Raw genomic sequence first — 19,000 nt, forward strand, 5'->3', positions numbered from 1 at the left:
TTCCAACTTTGTCAGTGTGTCTAGGCATTGTACTGGAAATAAATACACAGACGGGTGACTTTGTAAACATTTGTGGCTGTGCCCTGTGTTAAATAAGGACTATGCTTTATTTTCATGCAATAAAATTTAATTAGTTGTAAGTCAGGTTTTGCTTTAGTTGTGATTAGTTTAGCATATAATTATTCTGTCTAATAGCAATCTGAAATCTACAAGCATTTTGATGTTATTCCAAGTTTAAAAAAAAAGAAACCCTCTTAGAGGTATTCAATCAGTACCTATAATAGAATCTTATTAGTCAACCATATTATAGACTGTGTAAATCTTTAAGTGACTGAAACAGTGTTTTCACTGGTGCTTGTTATGTATGTCATTAAGAAGATATATAAAAATGCTTTATATTGGACTTGCAACTTCTATATCATTTGGAAAAAATCAGTGATCTGTTTTTTTTGGTGAACTTAGTATTTCCTGGTTTGACTTTTAGCTCTTTTTAATTTTTATTTTAAAATTAATTTTAAAGGTCTAGCTTTTGTAAGATATAACTGGGAACTGTTTGTGTGAAAATAGTAATACTTCAGTTTTAACAAACATATACATGTTAAATCTCATAATTTACACACAAATATTACTGCCTATTAAAGAGTATTGTAATGATTAATTAGTACTTTTTGAGCAATATCTTGTATCTTCTATCTTTTGGATGTGGCTGGCTGCCATTTCTAACAAAGTTGCCCTGCCAAGGAATCTTCTGACAGCTCTTCCTATGGATTTCCTTATGGGAACAGCATTAAAGCAAGAGATAAATGCAGAGTCTGGCATGTTATTAGCTGCAGTGGAGTGATGGGGAGCACACCTTCTGTTCTCACTTCCACTCTTACCAGCTTATTTTTTGCTAGCAGTGGTTTACAATCTTGCTTGCTAGTAATGTTGTTCTAAATTAAATTTCACCTGTATTATTAATTTTAAGGTTCTTATATGTTTCCTCCATAAAAGGGCTCTCTCTGAGCTGCTCATCATTTCATCAGCCTGTAGGTCAGGAAATTATGTCTAATCAGAGCATAGGGAATGGTACTTTTTAAGGAATTGAACAGTCAACAGCCTTTTACTTGATGATATTTGTCTTTTTGAAACTCTGTGGTCTGATTGGGAGGGATAAATAACTTCAGAACTAGAAGAGAGATACTCAAACATTTACATTTAAAAAGGAATATGTACTTTAGCTTGGGAAGAAATTGCCTTATCTTTAAGGAATAGGATTTTCAGTTACTTCTCTGCTTTTCCAATTACCTACCCTATAAAACTCAAAAAAGTAGATATTTCTGTTAACTCATATGATATGCCTGCTAACTTTAACTTGTCACTTTCCCTTCTAGGGTTTCTATTTTGCAACAATAATTAGGGCACAGTTCTTAATTCTGTTTCAGTTGGTTTTTTTTTCCAGAGCAATCATACCGAAATGATCTCACATATTTTAGAAGGATCTTTTAAGAACAAGTATGTGTTTGTTGTAGTATTATTACATGCATAATTGTGTGTGTATAAATGCTTATGTATGCAGGTATCATGTAATTATAGAGCTCAATACTTTATATGTAAGTGTGAATATGTGCAGAATTAAAAGCTTAAAACAGAACACAGTTGTGTAGCATCTCAAAATTGTTTTATTTGCATGTGCCAGCTTGTTAAATAGCATTATACTGGGGCCTCAGTGAAAGGCTGTTGTAAGCTCTAAGAACAATAAGTTAATCTCTAGGCAAACAGTATGGAAAATACAACTTTTCTTGGTTGTATGCCTTTTTTTTTTCCTTCCCAAATGAAACTAGTCTAAAAATATTTGAATTATCAAAACAAAAGGGAAAAATAATTTTCCTGATAATAAAGTGGTATCTATGTATTTATTTTTTGTTTCCAGTCTACTTTAAAGCTTGTTTTAAAACAGCACTCTTTAGGCATCAATGGGTAGAAGTTCATTTGCAACCCAAATGTAATAATAAAACCAAGTCAAATATATTCCCATTATCACTCAAGATGCTGTAGTTAGAAGATGGATATAGAAATGGCACAAAATATCCAGCTGCTCTACATCAAAAACTAGTCCAAGTGCAAATAAATACTTGGAAATGTTTTGTCTTTAAATTGAAAGGAGTCCTGAAATAAAAAGTGATTCAATTCAATGTGACAAATGAAGTATGAATTCCATTTTGCAATAAGTAATAGGGAGGGTTTTATTTTTGTTCCTTTAACTATGTTTCACCCAGACATATGAATATTGTATTTAGTACTAAACAGTTTCAGAAGATGAAAGTTGCCAATTGTTGGAGCCTGTGCTCATTTTCTAGGCTGCAGCCACTGAACTGACAAGGAAAGCAGAGATGTGAACATCTAGAATAATAGAAAGCATTCACATCTCATGAAGCTGAATTTCAGCTGGGTGCTTTAAATAAGAAAAGGGCAAATATGAGGGGAAGTATCTATTTTCCAACTCAGAGACAGTCTCAGAGGGTCTTCCAGCCAGTTAGGGCACTGCCTTTAAGGTTTTTATTCACTGCAAATACACGCACCCCCCACAAAAAACAAAAACAGGCAAAATATCAAAGAACCACAAAAAACCCCCGACAACAAAAAAACACCACCAACTCTACAAACTCTACTTTAAACCCAGTATGATCCTTATATTTTATGTAGTTTAAGTATCCTGTACAGAAAAGAAAGTATTCAATATCTACCTGAAAGAATCAGAAAATACCTGCCTTTGCTTTCATTTGTGTTGGGGTAGCTGTGAGCAGCACCATGGGAAATGAAATTACTGTTTAGCTGGGTGTAGTGTAGTAGAGATCAAGAGTAAAGTAATGGGGAAAATCCTTAATTTTTTTTAACAGGTTTTCCAGAGCAAAGATCTAGTGATTTTATTTCCTCTTGTCTTATCCTTTGAGGGTTCTGGCCTGCTGTATAGTTAATTATTGAGCAAGAAGTATCAGGTTGATTTATATGGGGTCCCTCCCTGTTGGAGAAGGAAAGTGGACATTTCCTACTTGGTGACTTGTTTAGGTGTATGGATTGGGTTTGGGACATTACTTGCATTTTTTTTCTTCCTTTCAGTGTCCAATAATTTGGAAAATGTTTCAAGGTCTGTTAAAACTTGCGTGAGATGAAGGGATTATAGGAATATGTTAAGTTTTGAGGACTCATAGTAGAAAAGTCGGTGACCTTCTGGGGAGCAATGGCCAGAAAAGCCAGAGGAGCAGATGAAGTACCTCGCTAGAGGAGGGTGCAGTGGGCACCAGGTGGCAGCCTTTTCCCATAGCAGGCTAGGAGCTGATGGATGGCCGTGCACCAGATCCTTCTGATAGGCTTCCAAAAGCTTCCTTTAATTGTTCTCCTCATAGTAGCTTCACACTTTTCTTTTCTTTGGTTTTGGAGTTGTTGGCTTTGGGTCAGCAATGTGAGAGGCAGCAGATGCACAGGGTGGTGCATGGCTTGTTGGTCATTAGCTGACAGGGATGGCCACTGGCCACTCCCCAGAGCTGCCAGGGGGCAGAACCAGGCAGGCAAGCAATGTCTGCATCAGATAGAGAATGCCTGGGAAACTAAGTGAGAGGATAGCAGCAAAAGGATATGGAGAAAGGAGGAGTCAGGATTTTATCAAAAAGGGGTAAGTAACTGAAAATGAATTCTGTGGAAGTAACATGGAGAAACATATAGATAAGTATGCAATATAATAAATTTGAGGCAAAGAAAATCATGTAAAGAAGAAAAGGCAATTGTTCTCTCTGCTCCTATTTACTTGAGTTCCAGGAAAAGCACCAAAAAAAAAAAAACATTACAAAGAAAGCAAATAGTCAAAAAGAGAAGAAAGAATAAGATTGAACTGATTTTCTCTTGGATTTTTTATGGGCAGTTTCTGGAGAACCTACTTTAGGCTGTAGTGTGGGAAGAGAGAAGAGACAGTTGAATGAAACAGAGTATTGGATAGCTGATTATATTTATGTTTTTTCATTTGCCCAGCCTAGTTTAAACCCCTGGTTGTTCATGATTATAGAGCAGTAGCTTTTCCATCTGATAGCCAAGTTTATGCTCTTCAGATTTGCATCTCCCCAATTTGAATGGCACAGTGGCTTTTGACACTTTTCCAGAGAGACTGTAAACATTGAAGCTGCCAAGGCAAAATGCATTCTGAACCTGTAGTTAAAAACATCATGTTTCCAGGTAGTGCCTCTTGCTGAATCCTGAAGCATGTAATATGAATCGTTTTGGAAAGCATTTTGTATCCTTAAGATAGAAAAGCATATTTCAGCATCTGATAACTATAAAGAAACTTTCAAGGCTGCTGATCCAGATGCTTTAAAATAGGCTTGAATTTAGTTAAATTTTATTTCGGGCTGCTTTTACTGACCTTCACTCCCCTTCTCCCCTTGCATATTCCCTTGGTGTTCTTTCAAAAGCCAGGTGTCTGGGATTGTCTCCAGCCTACTCTGAAAACACCCCAGGCCTTGGATTAATACATGAGGGCTGCCTTTTATTTAATCCATCCATTTACATAAGGCCTGCTCAGTCAAACCCACTTGCAATGTACAGCCAAGTTGAACCGAAACCTCAGCAGGTCACTGGTGCATGGTCCTGGATTTTACTGAATTTAGCTTAGTGTTGCACCTTCTTGCAATGAAAACTGAAGAATATTGCAGAGGTGGTTTGGATTTCTGATTCACAGAGGGATGTTGGAGACATCTTTGATCTTTGTGTGAAAGAACAGTATTTGTAAAAATGTATTCTGCTTGATGGGTGTGACTACAGATCTAATATCAGGGTGAAATTTTCATTATATATACATGGTGTGACAGTACATTGTTAAAGTTAAAAATACTTCCTTAAACATATAGAACAGACTTACCTGGACTGCATCAATGTAATTCTGTTATACCAGATTTTTACTCTGAAAACATTGTTACTAAATGAAAACACTTTGGGTCTCGTTTCCTAAATTTAGTTCAGAACTACTTATGTCAAAATCTAAACAAATTTATTGTTATCTTTTTCAAGCATATCAAACTATAGATTTTGTGTGTGTGTGGTTGGTTTGGCCTTTTCTGACGATTCCAGTTGTCAGCTTTTACAGCTTTGTATTGTTTTTTACTAGAGTCCTTCTCAATCTTGTTGAAAGTGGGTCACAGGACATGGCTAGCTTAGGAGTGAAAGGAACAGCTATGAAAATAGTGAGCCCTGCTTAGGCTGTCTGTTCAAAATAGTCACACTGCAATTTGCAAACAGGAAGTATTATTAGTGACTTTTTTCTGCTAGAGGTGATTGCCAAGTTCTCCTCCCTGATTAGCACTTGAATAGTGAGTAAACGAAGTACTGACCTTTATGAAAGTAAAAACTATCAGGTAGAAGAGACATGTCTTAGAATACCTTTTTTGTCACAAATTTCTGTGAATGAATGTATTAGAACAGCATTATTTTTCTAGTATTGTTGTCTGCTACCTTTTGGTTTTTTTACATGGAAACACATAATTTGAGTGATCTGAACAGTTTGGCTCCAGAACTTAGATGTGTGATGTTCTTGGTAGTTACACAAAATATCACTGCTTGATTCCCCTGATGAGAAAATAGTTGTTCCCTCTATTTTATGTAAGTAATTCGCATCATTATATATTTATTTAGACTGGAATACTGTATTAAGAAACTCTTGATATGAGATTATTCTTGGTCTTAGTATACCATGCTATTGTGTATAGTCCTTCAGTGACTTAAAAAATTATAGTGATTGCTTTTATTATCATTTCTAAATTTTCCTGTTGATACAGGTTATCTGACTTGCAGTTTTTCATTTTATAGATATTTCAATCACATACACGCAAATCACAACTTTCTCTTGCTGTCTTTTGACCCTGAGTTATCTTTTTCATTTTGTAATTTACAGGGTTTTTCCATGAAATTCAGAAACATTTGCTATTTTTTTTTAGAATTCCAAGATTTTCTTTGTGCCTAGCACATATGAATTAAGCAGAGACTCATTAGGAATACCTTAAGAACACTCTACTTGTTCTACAAATTTTTTATCTACATTTTATTGTAAAATCTGAAATACATAAACAGTGGAGTTATACTGAAAGTTTTCAAAAAGAAGGGAGCATATAAATTACTGGATTCAACAGCTAATCATGTCTAATATAGGGAAGATAATTGCATGAAATTGGGGACAGATTGAGTCTTGTTTCTCTCTTACAGTAAATGGTTAGGCAAAGAAGAAAAAACTTAAAATCTCAAGATAGGTTATGAAAAGAGATGGATGTTTCTAAATACAGATGTGTGAAGATTGTAAATACTAAAAGCTATACTTTAAAGGTTGTACAATAGTGACAAGGAAATAACAGAAATAAAAAAACTTGTGGATTGGAATAAAAATTCAGTGTATATTGTGAAATAGAAATATTTATTAGGGGAATTGTTATAACAGGACATCATGCTGCTCACTGATTTATGGTTCAGCATGGTGTAGAGTGGAAAGCATAGATGATATTGGAGTCCTTGATGGTATTCTGTAGATTTGGTTTTTTTCTTGTTTAACCACACCAAAGATATCTCAAAGTCTTATCTCAAAAGTAAATAATAAAGAAATTTCTGTGTTCTTTGCTAGATTTTAAAGTTACTGAAAGCCCTTTAGGAAGGAACTACCTCTTCTCTAAAATGTTGTGTCAATACCAAAAATGTCTGAATGACAAAATAAACATCTTAATATTTTCATTATAGTTTGACATCTTAATATTTTCATTATAGTTAGCAAGCAAGGAGCAAGCAGAGATCTTTTTAAGAGCAAGAGTTGAATAAATCATTTAGGTCAAGATGGTGATGCATCTCTCGTGTCCAAGGCAGGAGGGATGCTTTGCCTTTCAAAGCACACCACTTGGCCCACAGTTCGGTGCCGCTTGTTTTGGTAGTCAGGAGCCTGGTGTGTCCAAATAATTCCTCTTTGCCAGTGGCTTCTGAAAAGAGTTGTCTAGAGCTATTGGCATGGACTGTGGTGGAAGTTTTCCAGTGCATGATGGTGATGGCTTTCCACCAGCTTTGGCCAGCATCTTCAGCACAAATGGTCTGTGAAGTTTCCCATTACCTTCTGCAAATGCTGAGGCCCTATTTCACTGCCACCTGCCAATCACAATGTCACCATCTGTCATGAGAATTAGTTATGACCTGCAGTGTTTTATATAATCTGGTGACACTTTACTCTTCCTATCGTTTCTGCTTCTCTTTCCTTCCCTGAATAGGTCGGTTGAAGCTTATCTGATGCATCTTGGTTTGCAAACCTTCTCTGAAAAACCCACAATTACAAGGAGCTGATAGTGTCTTAGCAGAAGGTGGATACTGAGAACATGGTCAGTGCCATTTCAGAAAACTTGGAGAATAACTGAAGGGAGTTGTTTTAATACTCTTGGAAATTTAGTTGTGCAACCATATTTTGCTGCTGCTGAAACACATCACAGTCCTGGTTTCAAAATGAACTTTAAAGAGATGCACTTTTTCATTGTATTTCGCTAATGTATGTTGTAATTAAAAGTAAAAATTTCTGAGTTTCTAGTTGAAAATAACTGCTATAGAGTGTTCAAGGAAAGGTTGAACTTGTGAAGATTAGCCTGAGGGAAAGTACTTGGACAAAAGTTTGGTCATTTAAAATGTATTGTTCAGAGAGAAAATGATAAACCATTTTGACTAAAGGTGAAAAGGAGGGAAAAGCTAATAATAAATGGATCATTGTTATCTGAGGAGAAAGGGAGGTTTTTGTTGCTCATCTGGCAGATTCCTAGCTACCTTTAGCCTGATTTCATGAAGTGGAGAAGTTTTCAGTCAGAACCTCAAGAGAAGGACTCTTGTGACTCAAAAAATAAATGTGTTTGACCAAGTATTTTGTGATTTGAGTTTAGCTGAAAGAATCACATCTAACAGAAATCAGACCTTCTCTCTAAATATTTGAGATTTGACAGAGGTATCTTAAAGCTCAGAAACTAATTTCTTTTGTTTATTATTGCTTGATTATCTGGCATGTAAAGTTTAAGAGATGATTTTTTTTGTTGTTTTTTTTTTTTTTTTTGTTTTTATAAGTAATGCAATATAAATAATAAGAGAAAGGGCTATTAATGTATTCTATTTTCTGGGGTTTTTTTTGTTCTGTGGCGGGGGGTTCAGGGTTTGGTATTTTTGTTGTTTGTTTCTTTTTTCTTTTTTTTAACATGTTAGCACTAATATTGGGAATTGTGAAACAGTTTTAAGTGTGAGTACTGTAAAGCAGGATCCCCAATTTAACCACTTGAAAGGACATATATGCATTGTTAGCAGGAAGCTTATATGTAGAACTGACAACAGCCACTTAGGACTGCAGTACAAAAATGATCTATTTCAAAGGGCTGAAATGTGCACAAATGAGGTATGCAACTTTAAACATTTTAAGTGGTTGTGTTTCAATCTGTAAAACCAATTTTTTTTCCAAAGTATGAATTCTTGATAAAAGGTAGGCTTTTGTGATTTATTGGATTTAAATTAGTAACATTCAAAATGTTCTGCATTAACTTCTTATCTGTCAAAAAAAATTGTCTTCAAATAAAATTTATTGTAGCATGTTGCGGTTTTGTTGATATAAAAATTGCTTAGCAGACTGTGCAACAATATTTAATTCTTCCTTTGTGCTGCACAAAACTCAGTAATTACAAGAGGGTTTTTTTAATATGTATTAATAAGGCATGAAAACTTCCTCCCCTCACCCTTTTTTTTTTTTAAATCTTTGAGTCATACTGTCAATTTTGACATTTTCTTAAGCCTGCTTGTGGAGGAGATTTTTGTCGTGTTTTGGGTAAGACAGGAAGCTCCTAGGGATACTTGGGAACTGAAAAAGTGCCAATCTGTATCAAGAGCAGACTCAACAGTGTGGAAGAAAATTGAGCTTGTATTATCCTGAGAATAAGTATTTTGAGATGAAGAAAATGTATGGAACTTCCTAGTAGAGAAATCCTAGAAGAAGCCAAGCTCAAGGAGGTTGGGTTGTTACTGTTTTTCTTGGCTGGTGTTGACAATGTGTAGCAAGTACCTAGGGATGGGTGAAGCTGAAAGTCATGGCTCACAAGTAGAAACTTGAGGTCAATCTGGTTTTTGAAGGATGAAATATAAGAAATGGATATTTCAGTGTCAGCCTCACACATTCTGCCTTGAAAAAAATCATCACGCTGACAATAGACTGCGTATTTTAAATATCAATGAAACAGTGACACAGGATTGCAAGAGAGTGGAAAGCTGCCTTCAGGAAGTGGACTTTTAAAATTCAAAATTGGGTAGCTACATTAAGTGTTCTTTTGAAACAATTAAGTTATTTTCTGTGTCTTGTTTTGCATGGGCTGAGTTTATGGGAAGTGCTGATCTCAGATTAAAAATTGAATCAAATGGATGACTCATATAGCAAAAAATAGCTGGATTTTTCTCTCTGCTGCACAAGTCTGGGGTTTATTTTACTTTAAGGTAAAATATTTTTTCAGTTGTAGTGAAAGTACATGTTGGATATCAACTCCTCACAGTTGAAAAGATATGAACAGCTAGTAGGAGGAAAGTACTTGATATCCTCTGTTTCAGCCTTTGGTCCTTTAGAATCACGGCCATGCATGACAAGAGAGCTCAGCTATTAAACAAGGTCTGTGCAGGAGCAGGTGGGAGGACACAAGAAGTGACCAGAAAAAGTATCAAGTGAGAGAAAAAATATGCAGTCAATGGTTTGGATAGAGAATGGGCATAGTGCTTAGCTTCACCTCTTTACTGTTCGCCTTCGCTAGGCAAGATTTTTAAAGAGCTTTTTGAAGAGACTAAAATTCTTTGTGACAGGTTGCTTAGTGTCTGGATGTGTTGCTTTGTTTTTGTTTATTTGTTAGGGTGACTGTGGGTGAAATTGTTTCTATGTGTGCTGGTATATTTTTCTGGGTGTCAAAGAGGTGCCTTTATTATTTTCCTTCAAAGTTGTTTTAGAACAAACTGACTTATTTTTATTATCTGTAGAATTCCTAACTTTATACAAATAATACCATTATTCATAATATTTTTATGCTATAAAAACTCCTCTTATACCATCTCATGATTTTCTGTCAATGGTTAATTTTGGTGTATTTAGCACTGCTGTACATTAAGACGTTTCCTCTCTGTTTTCTATATACAGAATTTCACAATGCTAATAATCGCATGTGGTTATAGGTAACTAAGGCAGGTTTGCAGTTTAGACTGTGGAATATCTGGCTATAAGAGCTTTTTATCAGTTTCCAATTCTTAAACACTTCTGTTCACTACTCTTTCTATTTTAGTTTTTGTTGTTATTGTAAAGCTGTGTATCTGAATTGATTAACATCTGAACGGTGCTTTTGTACCAAAGATTAGCCAGTTGTGTGGAATAAAGCAGACTGCTGTGTGCACTTTTTTTTGTTATCCTTTATGTATTCTGTAAAAATCTACTTTCATTTCTTTCATGAAAATGAATACTAAAAGATTCAAAAATGAAATCAAAGCGCACGCCACAATGATTTGTTTAATTCAGTGACATTGTTTAAATGGTTACTTGAGCCAAGTAGTTGCTGGAGCCACACAGTACATTCATATTAATGTCTGTGTGTATGTCTATATGTATATATGCATGTAGTCATTTTCAGCTGTTAATTGAAGGTAATAAGGTTTAAATTGACAGTATGGCAGAATAAACAGCACAGCCCACAAGCACTTGAGTTTTTGACCAGAAGGTGTTTTCCATCCTTGCAGTGATCCACTGTAGAGGCCATATCATGGTTCTGACCAAAGCTACTGAGTTATGCACATGGTTCTGACTTTCTAATCGTAAGGTCGGAGTTTGACTGAAGTCACAGATAACAAAAATAGTTTCATTTTTACTGAGACAACAAAGACCTCTTAGCTGTGTAGTTAATGTTTTCTGAGTGCTCTCCCAAAGACAAAGTACTTCTTGGTTACAAATCCATTATTGCTCTTCCCCATGGTGTGACAGCTCTGTGCCCTTCAAAAGGAGGAGAGCAGTGAAATGCGTCGCATGCTGTAAGTGTCCAGTTGTCTTCTCTGACCAAGTGAAAAAATGATGATGTGGAAGATCTTAAAGCAAAATCCTTCCCTTTCAGAAAATTTCCTGCTTCCTTTTACCGAATTGATCTGTGAGTGAAACACGCGCTTTGTTTACAATTTACGGTGCAAATTGTCCAGAAGAAAATACTATTTGCCTGTGGCAAATGCATAAAAATATTCTGGATGGCTTATCCTTTAAAAACAACATTTTCAGTATGTACTGCTGCAAGAAAACAGGAGATTTCATCAGGAGTTAAGAATCTCTCTGAGCTGTGAACCCTAAGATAATTAGAATAATTGGCCTCTAGCCTAACATGTTGCTACTATGAAGCTAGTTAATGTGAGGTATTCATGTTTCTTTGGTAAGTGGGTGACTTAGAAATAAAATGTGTCAATTAATTTGGGATACTCTAGAAAAACTCTGGGTATGAAATTCCAAATATATAGATATCAAAGAGAATGAACCAGCTGTTCAAAAATATTCTAAGATGCTTTAAAAGAAAAAACTGCAAATAAGAAAAAATCAATAATAGAATATTGATGATGTAAATAAACATTATTTCCAATTTTAGATTGTTTTCATCATGATAGAAACATACCCCAAGATGTACTGGGCAGCTTCTTTATTCAGTAATATCATTGAACTAGTAAGAGATGTTAGGCCTTTCAGGTAGAGATGGATGATGTTAGATTTATATAGGTCTTCCAATAAGGTCTTCCAATCTGCTTTTGAAAAGCAGATTACACAATTTCAAGAGATTGTATTTCTTGCATCTAGCACATTCTTGGTTTTGAGGTGCATGGAAAGGAATGTTTAATATCAGCTGTTCAGTGTTTACTAGTTATTTGGGTAAAATTAAGCATGTTTCACCTGAAATCTTTATTAATATTAAAAATCAAACAATTAATTAGCATTTAAAGATATTACATTTTCTCTTCAAAAGAGAGCAAAATTATTGTAATTACAAATTTTTTTGATTCTTTTCATGCCTGCCACTGAGTTTATGAAAATAACCTTTCACCCTGGTTTTTCCATTTATGAAAAAGGAATGGTCCCAGTGCTAGTCAAGTGCTCTGATGCTTGTGGAAAATAAATCTGCTCTGTGTGTGTGTTCACTGTTATCCCTATGATGTCAAGAATTCCTTCAGGAGAATTTATTTGCAATGACAGTTTTTAAAAAATTTTTGTTCCATGCTCTTTATTTTGCTCCTTTGAATACAAATTTAAGGCTAAAATGGAGCTCATGTCTACATAATATCTGATCAGCAGAATGCCCTCTGCTGAATAATACTGTGATGTATATAGCATAATTCCATAAATTGAATAGGAATTAGTTGTTTGCTAATTAGTTCTTTTGAATGCAGTTCATGTAGCTTTATATTTAACACCGTGGTCCTTGCTATCAGAAATTTGTTTTTCATTTACTTCTCATTGATACTTTATTTTCATAAGTGGAAATACAGACAACTTCTGTGTTTGATCGCAGCCTGTATTAATGGTGTGAAACAGCACACTGAACTTAAACCAACTTCCGTTAAGTATGTGTGTGTTAGATTACTTTTAGATTTCTACTTTACAATGCATTGTGAGAACAGGTATATTGGGGGAAAAGAAATATTCACTGACATACCCCAGAGATGAAAAATAAGCATTTATAGGAAAAATTAGATCACAAATTACAAATAATAACATAAGAGATTAAAAGGTGTTGATATGGGATGGAGAAAATATAGTCATGCTTAAACAATTATTTTTATCTGTAAAGGAAAAGGTTTTGATTAGAAACAAAACACTCAAAAAAAGTGAAAAAATCCCACACCTACCTCTCCCCCAATGAAAAGCCCAGCAAAAACCAAAACACCCAAGCAAAAACAAAACCAAAAACCCAAACCCCAAGCTTCACATGCTCTCACATGGCCTCCCAGCAATCAGTTACCGAAAATATAGATCAGGAGAACTAAGAAATATCCTTGTTCCTATTGCTTAGCTGGAACATAAAGTAACAGGTATCCAAGTTGAGGAGTGGGTTTTGGAATTCTTAGGTAGAAAAATCTAGTAGTTGATATCACAGTAATTGGTTTGGGCTACTGCTCTTCTGTACGTTGAGTCTTTAAGCTGTATAAAGCTGTGTGATAAGGAACTGTAGCTCTGAGCTGGAGATGTGAGTAGATCAACTACGTGGTTTTATCTTTCTGGCAGTAAATTATACAGTAGGACTAACAGATAAGGCCCAAGGTTTGGGTGTTTTCTGGTAGAGGAAAAATAAACAGTGATAAGTTGCAAATCAGAAAATATGATAACGACTAAAAAAAGTCATTTTCAGGCTCCTGACAGAACTACTTTATCTGAAGGGTTCTTGGGATGTCAGGATCACTCTGGGTTGCAAGCAAATGTTTTTGCTCATTAAGTAACTGTCTTTAGATTTTGGAAAACAGTAAAATAAGGACAATCTTTTTGATTCCTTAAAATGATGATAAAGCTGTAAAATGGGAACAGAAATGGGAAAAGTTAATATCTTTGTTGGCTAAAATGTTTTATAATATAATTGATATTTTGCTAAATGTCCTAGCATGTTGTATTTTGTGTCAAGAGTTGAAATTGATTCTTTAGGACAGCTACCACCATGGGATCTCTTGGGTGGTTTAACTATATAGTTAGGAGAAAAATAATTAAAGAAAATCTGACATTTGTATATGTGGTTTCTACAGCACAGAAACTACCTGAACATTCTGAAATTACTTTTTTCCCTGCTAGTTTGTCTTAATTTGCTTCCTTCTTTTTAATATACATAATTGCCAAAAGTAGAACGTGCCATTTGGGTCAAGAAAATGCTCTAAAATTTTAGTTAGGCCTTTATGAAATATGGTACTTACATGAATGATGTCAATTCATATGAGGATTGCACCAGTTAATGCTAAGTGGGCTGCATGGTATTTAACAAACAGAATACTTTGTTAATGCATCATTAGCAAAAAAAAAATTTTTTTTCATCCTTCATAACTGAGAGTTCATAAGCAAGCCATGTTTGTTGTTCTGGACCATAGGTTTGCCTTTTCAGTCTTGCTAAGTTACAAATACTATTGATTAGCTGGACCAGTACCATGGATGCAGGACAAATGGCTTGGGCACCAGCATTCAAAAATCTCTCAAATGGGCTAAACTATATTAATGTCTTAGCAGCAGTATGGTCTGATGGATTTCTGTGCACAAAATATCCCACACTGGTACTTGCAGCAAGTGTTTAATCTAAAGCAGTGTCAGGTGTGCTTCTGAAGGGGTTTGCAGCTCACTGTGCCCTACTACTTGTCTACCCAAACAGCATAAACATGGAAAAATCAACTGCAAGTGCAGAGTGGGAGAAAGTGATGTCTTGCCTGCTGTGATGCTCATGAATCAAGAGATAGTTTATGTTAATGATTCCTGTACTGGAGATGAGTATAGTAAGCTTAGACTTTTGTTTTGAAAGGTTGCTGGAATAGAAGTTGCTGGAATACTGAGTTGTTTCCTTCTTCATGAACAGATGTGGACTGACAGGTTTAATTTTGTGGAAAGAAAAATTTGTCATGTTAGTGCTAAATTTAAGGTATTGTCTCCTAGATGGATGATTCTTTTGCTCTGCCTTTGTAGTCTAGATTAACAGTGGAAATATCTTGACAGACAATCTACTTGTGAATTAAGATTTGCAGCAGGATTACTCGCTACATAGAGATTCATACAGGAGAGAAGAAAAAAAAATTTTGCATAGGGGTACCTAAAATTTGGAAATGTTCTCTGGAGTGGTATTTAATGACACCCTAAATTTTATAATGAGATAAAGCAGTCAATCTGCTTTTATACTAGCTTCAAAACTTCCTGGAGAATGTGACAGAACAAAAATTATTTATTTACTAATATTTAAAAATCAAATGAGAAATAATTGTTATAGCACCAAAAAAAAAAAAAAAAAGAAAAGAAATAGCATACCTCAGGTGTTCTGGATCTTGTTGCCTCTCTGGGTGTTAGTATCAGAAAATTCCAAAATTTCTCATTTCTGCTATGTGCCAGTCACTTATTAATTTTCCATGGATCATGAAAGCTGCCATATTCTTCAGGCTACTTGCTCTGGCAGGAGTACAGTGTGCCTAAATGCAGAGGTTGTACGACTAGAAAAAAAAATTATTCTTTTTACTAAAAATTATTCTCTGATTGTATACGAATAATTATTTAGGTTTGGAGGGACGTCCAGTGGTTTCCTCATTCATCTCCTAGATCAGCCCCAAGCAGGCCTGGTTAGATGGGGTTTCTCAGGGCTGGGTCCAGCTGAGTCTCGAATCCCGGCAGGATGGAGACCCCGTGACCCCTCTGAGCATCCCGTGCCAGTGTTTGCCCATCTCTGCAGTAAATGCTTACTGCTTTGGGATGAACTAGCAAGTAGGAACCAACTGCTTCATATTTCTGTTGTTGTCCACTGAATCCTTTTCCTGAACCTGAGCATAAACCAAAGAAGCTGCTTTCATCCTGCAGCTCTTGTTGGACTGCTTTGTTCACCTTGCAGAGGAGAACACTTCTTACACTGAAATACTTAAAAAAAATGTAGTTTGATTGTAATTTTGTGTTAGCAAGAAAGAGCACACTTCTGGTTGATTCTGCTTCAGTAATTTGCTTTCCATTTTCCATAGGAGTCTATTGCAAGGTGAAAGAAAGTCTGTGAGACATTGACAAGAATCAGGCAACTATTTCTTTATCTTTAGAGGTAAGCTGTCATTAAGTGTGTTGTTTGGTATTGTATTGGAAGGGAAGTGAAAAGAAACTGGAAAAATGAGTGGTGTTTAAGAAATGTTACATTGCTATGCATAAAAGAGTTTGCCTGTTTCTGTGGATGTCTATGCCCAGTAATATTTGTGCTTATCTTTTACCAATATTACATACCTTTTACCCTTCATCAATTGGAGTGCAGAACTTCCTACTTACCCCACCTTTTGTTGGCAAATACTTTAAATAGGTGTTTCTTCCCTCTCTCACTGGCAACAGAAAAAGTACTTTAACTGTTTGTTCAGTTATATAACCACAATGATAGTGGATTTTATAGGAGTGTATATAGCTTCTGATTGAGGCAAGGTCAATCACACTTTTTGCCAGAACAGTATTTCCCTGAAGTTTCTCACTGTGAGAAAACATTATTGACTGAAGATGGATTTTGCCTGCTTTCAAAATACTGGAGGGCCAGCCCCTGTACCTCAGTTTTAAAAACTGGGCACTCATCAATTATAGAAGGGTGGTAGTAACTCTCCCCTTATTGGGAAAGGTAGGAGCTTACCAAGAGAATGAAGTACTGCTTTTATTTTTTAACATCTTAATTACTTAATTTTGTGTTATTATAGAAATTAAAGGATATGCTGAAATATAAATTTTAGTGAGATTTCTTTTCAGAGAAGGAACTTTGTAATATGTTACCACACTCTGGAATGCTATCATTTGCTAAGGATAAAGGATATACCAAGAGATTAATTGGGTGTTCTCTTTTTCTGAGGCAGCTTTTTCTAGGAATAGCTGTTTTTAAGCTTTTCACTCCAATTTCTGTCAACTAGATTTCTACAATGAACAGCCCAAAGGAGCATAAACAGGAGCTTCTGTTGTGGAATGCACTTCCTTTTTATTTTAAAGTATCGATTAACCCTTTTTAAAACTTTCTTTTGATGTGACCAGACAAAGAGACACTCATATATCCCTTTGGGATTTGCCTGCAGTGAACCTTCTTCAAAAATCATGACCTTGGCTGTCCAAGTGACAAGGCTCTCAAGTTGTTAAAGTAGATTTAAATGAGAAGAAAGCAGGATGCCAAAATGCGTCGCTGTAGATGTAGTAATGCAGTATTTTGTACTGGCTGAAGCACAAGTGAGGGCATCAACCACACAGGTTGTTGCTGACAGGATGGAAACCAAATCCAGCAGCATGCAGTGAGCCACATACAGCAATGTTCTCATATCTGAACATGCAAGCATTTAATACATAAAGATGAAAACACATTATGCTTTCCTTTGTCTGGGGTTAGGAATTTCGACAAAGTCTTTCTTGGTAACAAGGACGTTCTTTGTAATGTAGATATATGTATACCTTTGCCTTTACAGTCATAACAACTTCTTGTCAAATGAACCAAAAAGTCCCAAGTGAGACTTTCCCATCATGATAGAACAGGAACTCAATAACTTGTTATTCAAAACCCTGTGATAGAATACATTTCTGTCTTCAGAAATTGGGTTCTTTGTGCATTTCCCTGGGAAAAAATGCACTCCAGTGATTGTTTCAATGTATGCACTGGGTTATAAAGGGAGTTTCAGAGATACTGTACTTATCAGCTGCACATGAACAGTTTGTGGTTTGAAGAGGGAACCTGGGATGGAGAAATCCAACCTTCTGTATCCAATTTTACCCAGTGGAATATGGCATTAAACAATCCTATTGTGTTTAAAATTTCATTTTGTCTGTTGGAACACTAGACCATATGGTTTATTTGGAGAAGCTTATGGATGGTTTGTTCATCTTTGTTTCCTGATTTTTTACTTTATATATCAGATAATGTGAGAAAATGTATTGTGAATATCAAAGGTAACCCTTGAAGTTCAGCATGGTGTTAAACTATACCTTATGTCTTATTTATTTTAGTGGAATACAAAAGTTGTGTCTTTTTTATTTAGGTTGCACATTTGAACAAAAGTCAGGTCGAGCTGATGTATAAAAATCCGGTAATTGTGAAATATTAAAAGTGTATGGATCTTGTGTTTCACAAGAACTAGGTGAAGAATTGAACAACCTCAGGAAAGATATTTTGTGAACCAGACTTGAGCTATATTTTCTCACATCAGCCAGTCTTCTTGAAATTTTTAGAAAATCCTGGTGGTGGTGTTTTGGGTTGTTTTTCTTGATCTTTTCTTTCTTTTCACTCTAGCCAACAGTTATTTACTTGTCTTATTTTATACATTTGTTTTATACAATAGTTTACAAATGGAAAATTTTCTTAAGATATGTATTTAGGATGTAGTATAGCTAACCTGTAGAAGTGCTTAAGTTATGCAAATATATATGCTGTGTATCTCTAGTTATTTTAGCTTTTAGCATTCCTGTGTATTGCAATTAATTTAGATCCATGTTTTGAGCATCTTACATTGTTTCTTGCTTCTGAGAGTTAGTGGAACTGCCTCACGAAGAAATGCCCTTTGATGATAAGATTGCAAAGTAGGAGTGAATAAGCAGAAGAGGAGTATGCCAGACTATAATAATGTTTGTAACATTAATTAAATTGTTTGTTAAGTAATATATTCGGACAGATGAGTGTTTCCCAGCTTCTACATAGCCCATTATGTGTTCTAGTAAATTAAAACTAGGAAACCTTTGTTGGAGTTATAGTGCTCAAACTGACATCTAATTCCCCCAGACAATAGGTACAAGCCTGCAAGCCTCTCTAATTCTTTCCAGTCTTTACATTTATTGATTCTTTTGTAAACGTGTTTCATCCAATCTATTACAAAGAGCACTGGTTAGAAGTGTGAAGTTTGCCATGTCTGACCTAAGGCACGTGAAAACCAGCAGCTATCTGCCAGACAGCCATACAGTTGGGCATCCCAGATTTACTTCCAATCACTAGAAAATTTGGACCTTTAATGGCTGGTTTGGTTCCTGCTTTGTGTAGAGGGACTGACATGTTAATTCTTTGATCTGTCTGGTTTGCAACTGAATTTAGTTCAGCTATCATTTGTATTCCTGGTTCTAAATGTTTTATTACTCGGGTTGGCTTATATAAGTAGTTTGTTTTGATTCAGAACTTCATTTTCCCTAGTCCTGAGTAATGTTTTGCGTATACATATGTATGTTTCTTACTGCAAAGTATGGATTTAATCCCTTTTTTTCTTAACTTGTCAGGTTTTTTGCATGTGTTAT

The 19,000-nt window shown here is 35.4% G+C and overlaps 1 protein-coding gene across 1 annotated transcript in view; it reads left to right on the top strand.

Annotated features, from left to right (window-relative positions):
* Positions 1 to 19,000, top strand: part of TENM3 (teneurin transmembrane protein 3) — a 1,295,372-nt gene that overhangs the window by 907,532 nt on the left and 368,840 nt on the right. The window contains exon 9 of the mRNA XM_066548306.1: positions 15,745 to 15,818. The gene's annotated coding sequence lies outside the window, so the exon portion shown is untranslated. The remainder of the gene's footprint in view (positions 1 to 15,744; positions 15,819 to 19,000) is intronic.

This window comes from Molothrus aeneus, chromosome 4, assembly GCF_037042795.1.
Source record: "Molothrus aeneus isolate 106 chromosome 4, BPBGC_Maene_1.0, whole genome shotgun sequence".
NCBI lineage: Eukaryota > Metazoa > Chordata > Aves > Passeriformes > Icteridae > Molothrus > Molothrus aeneus.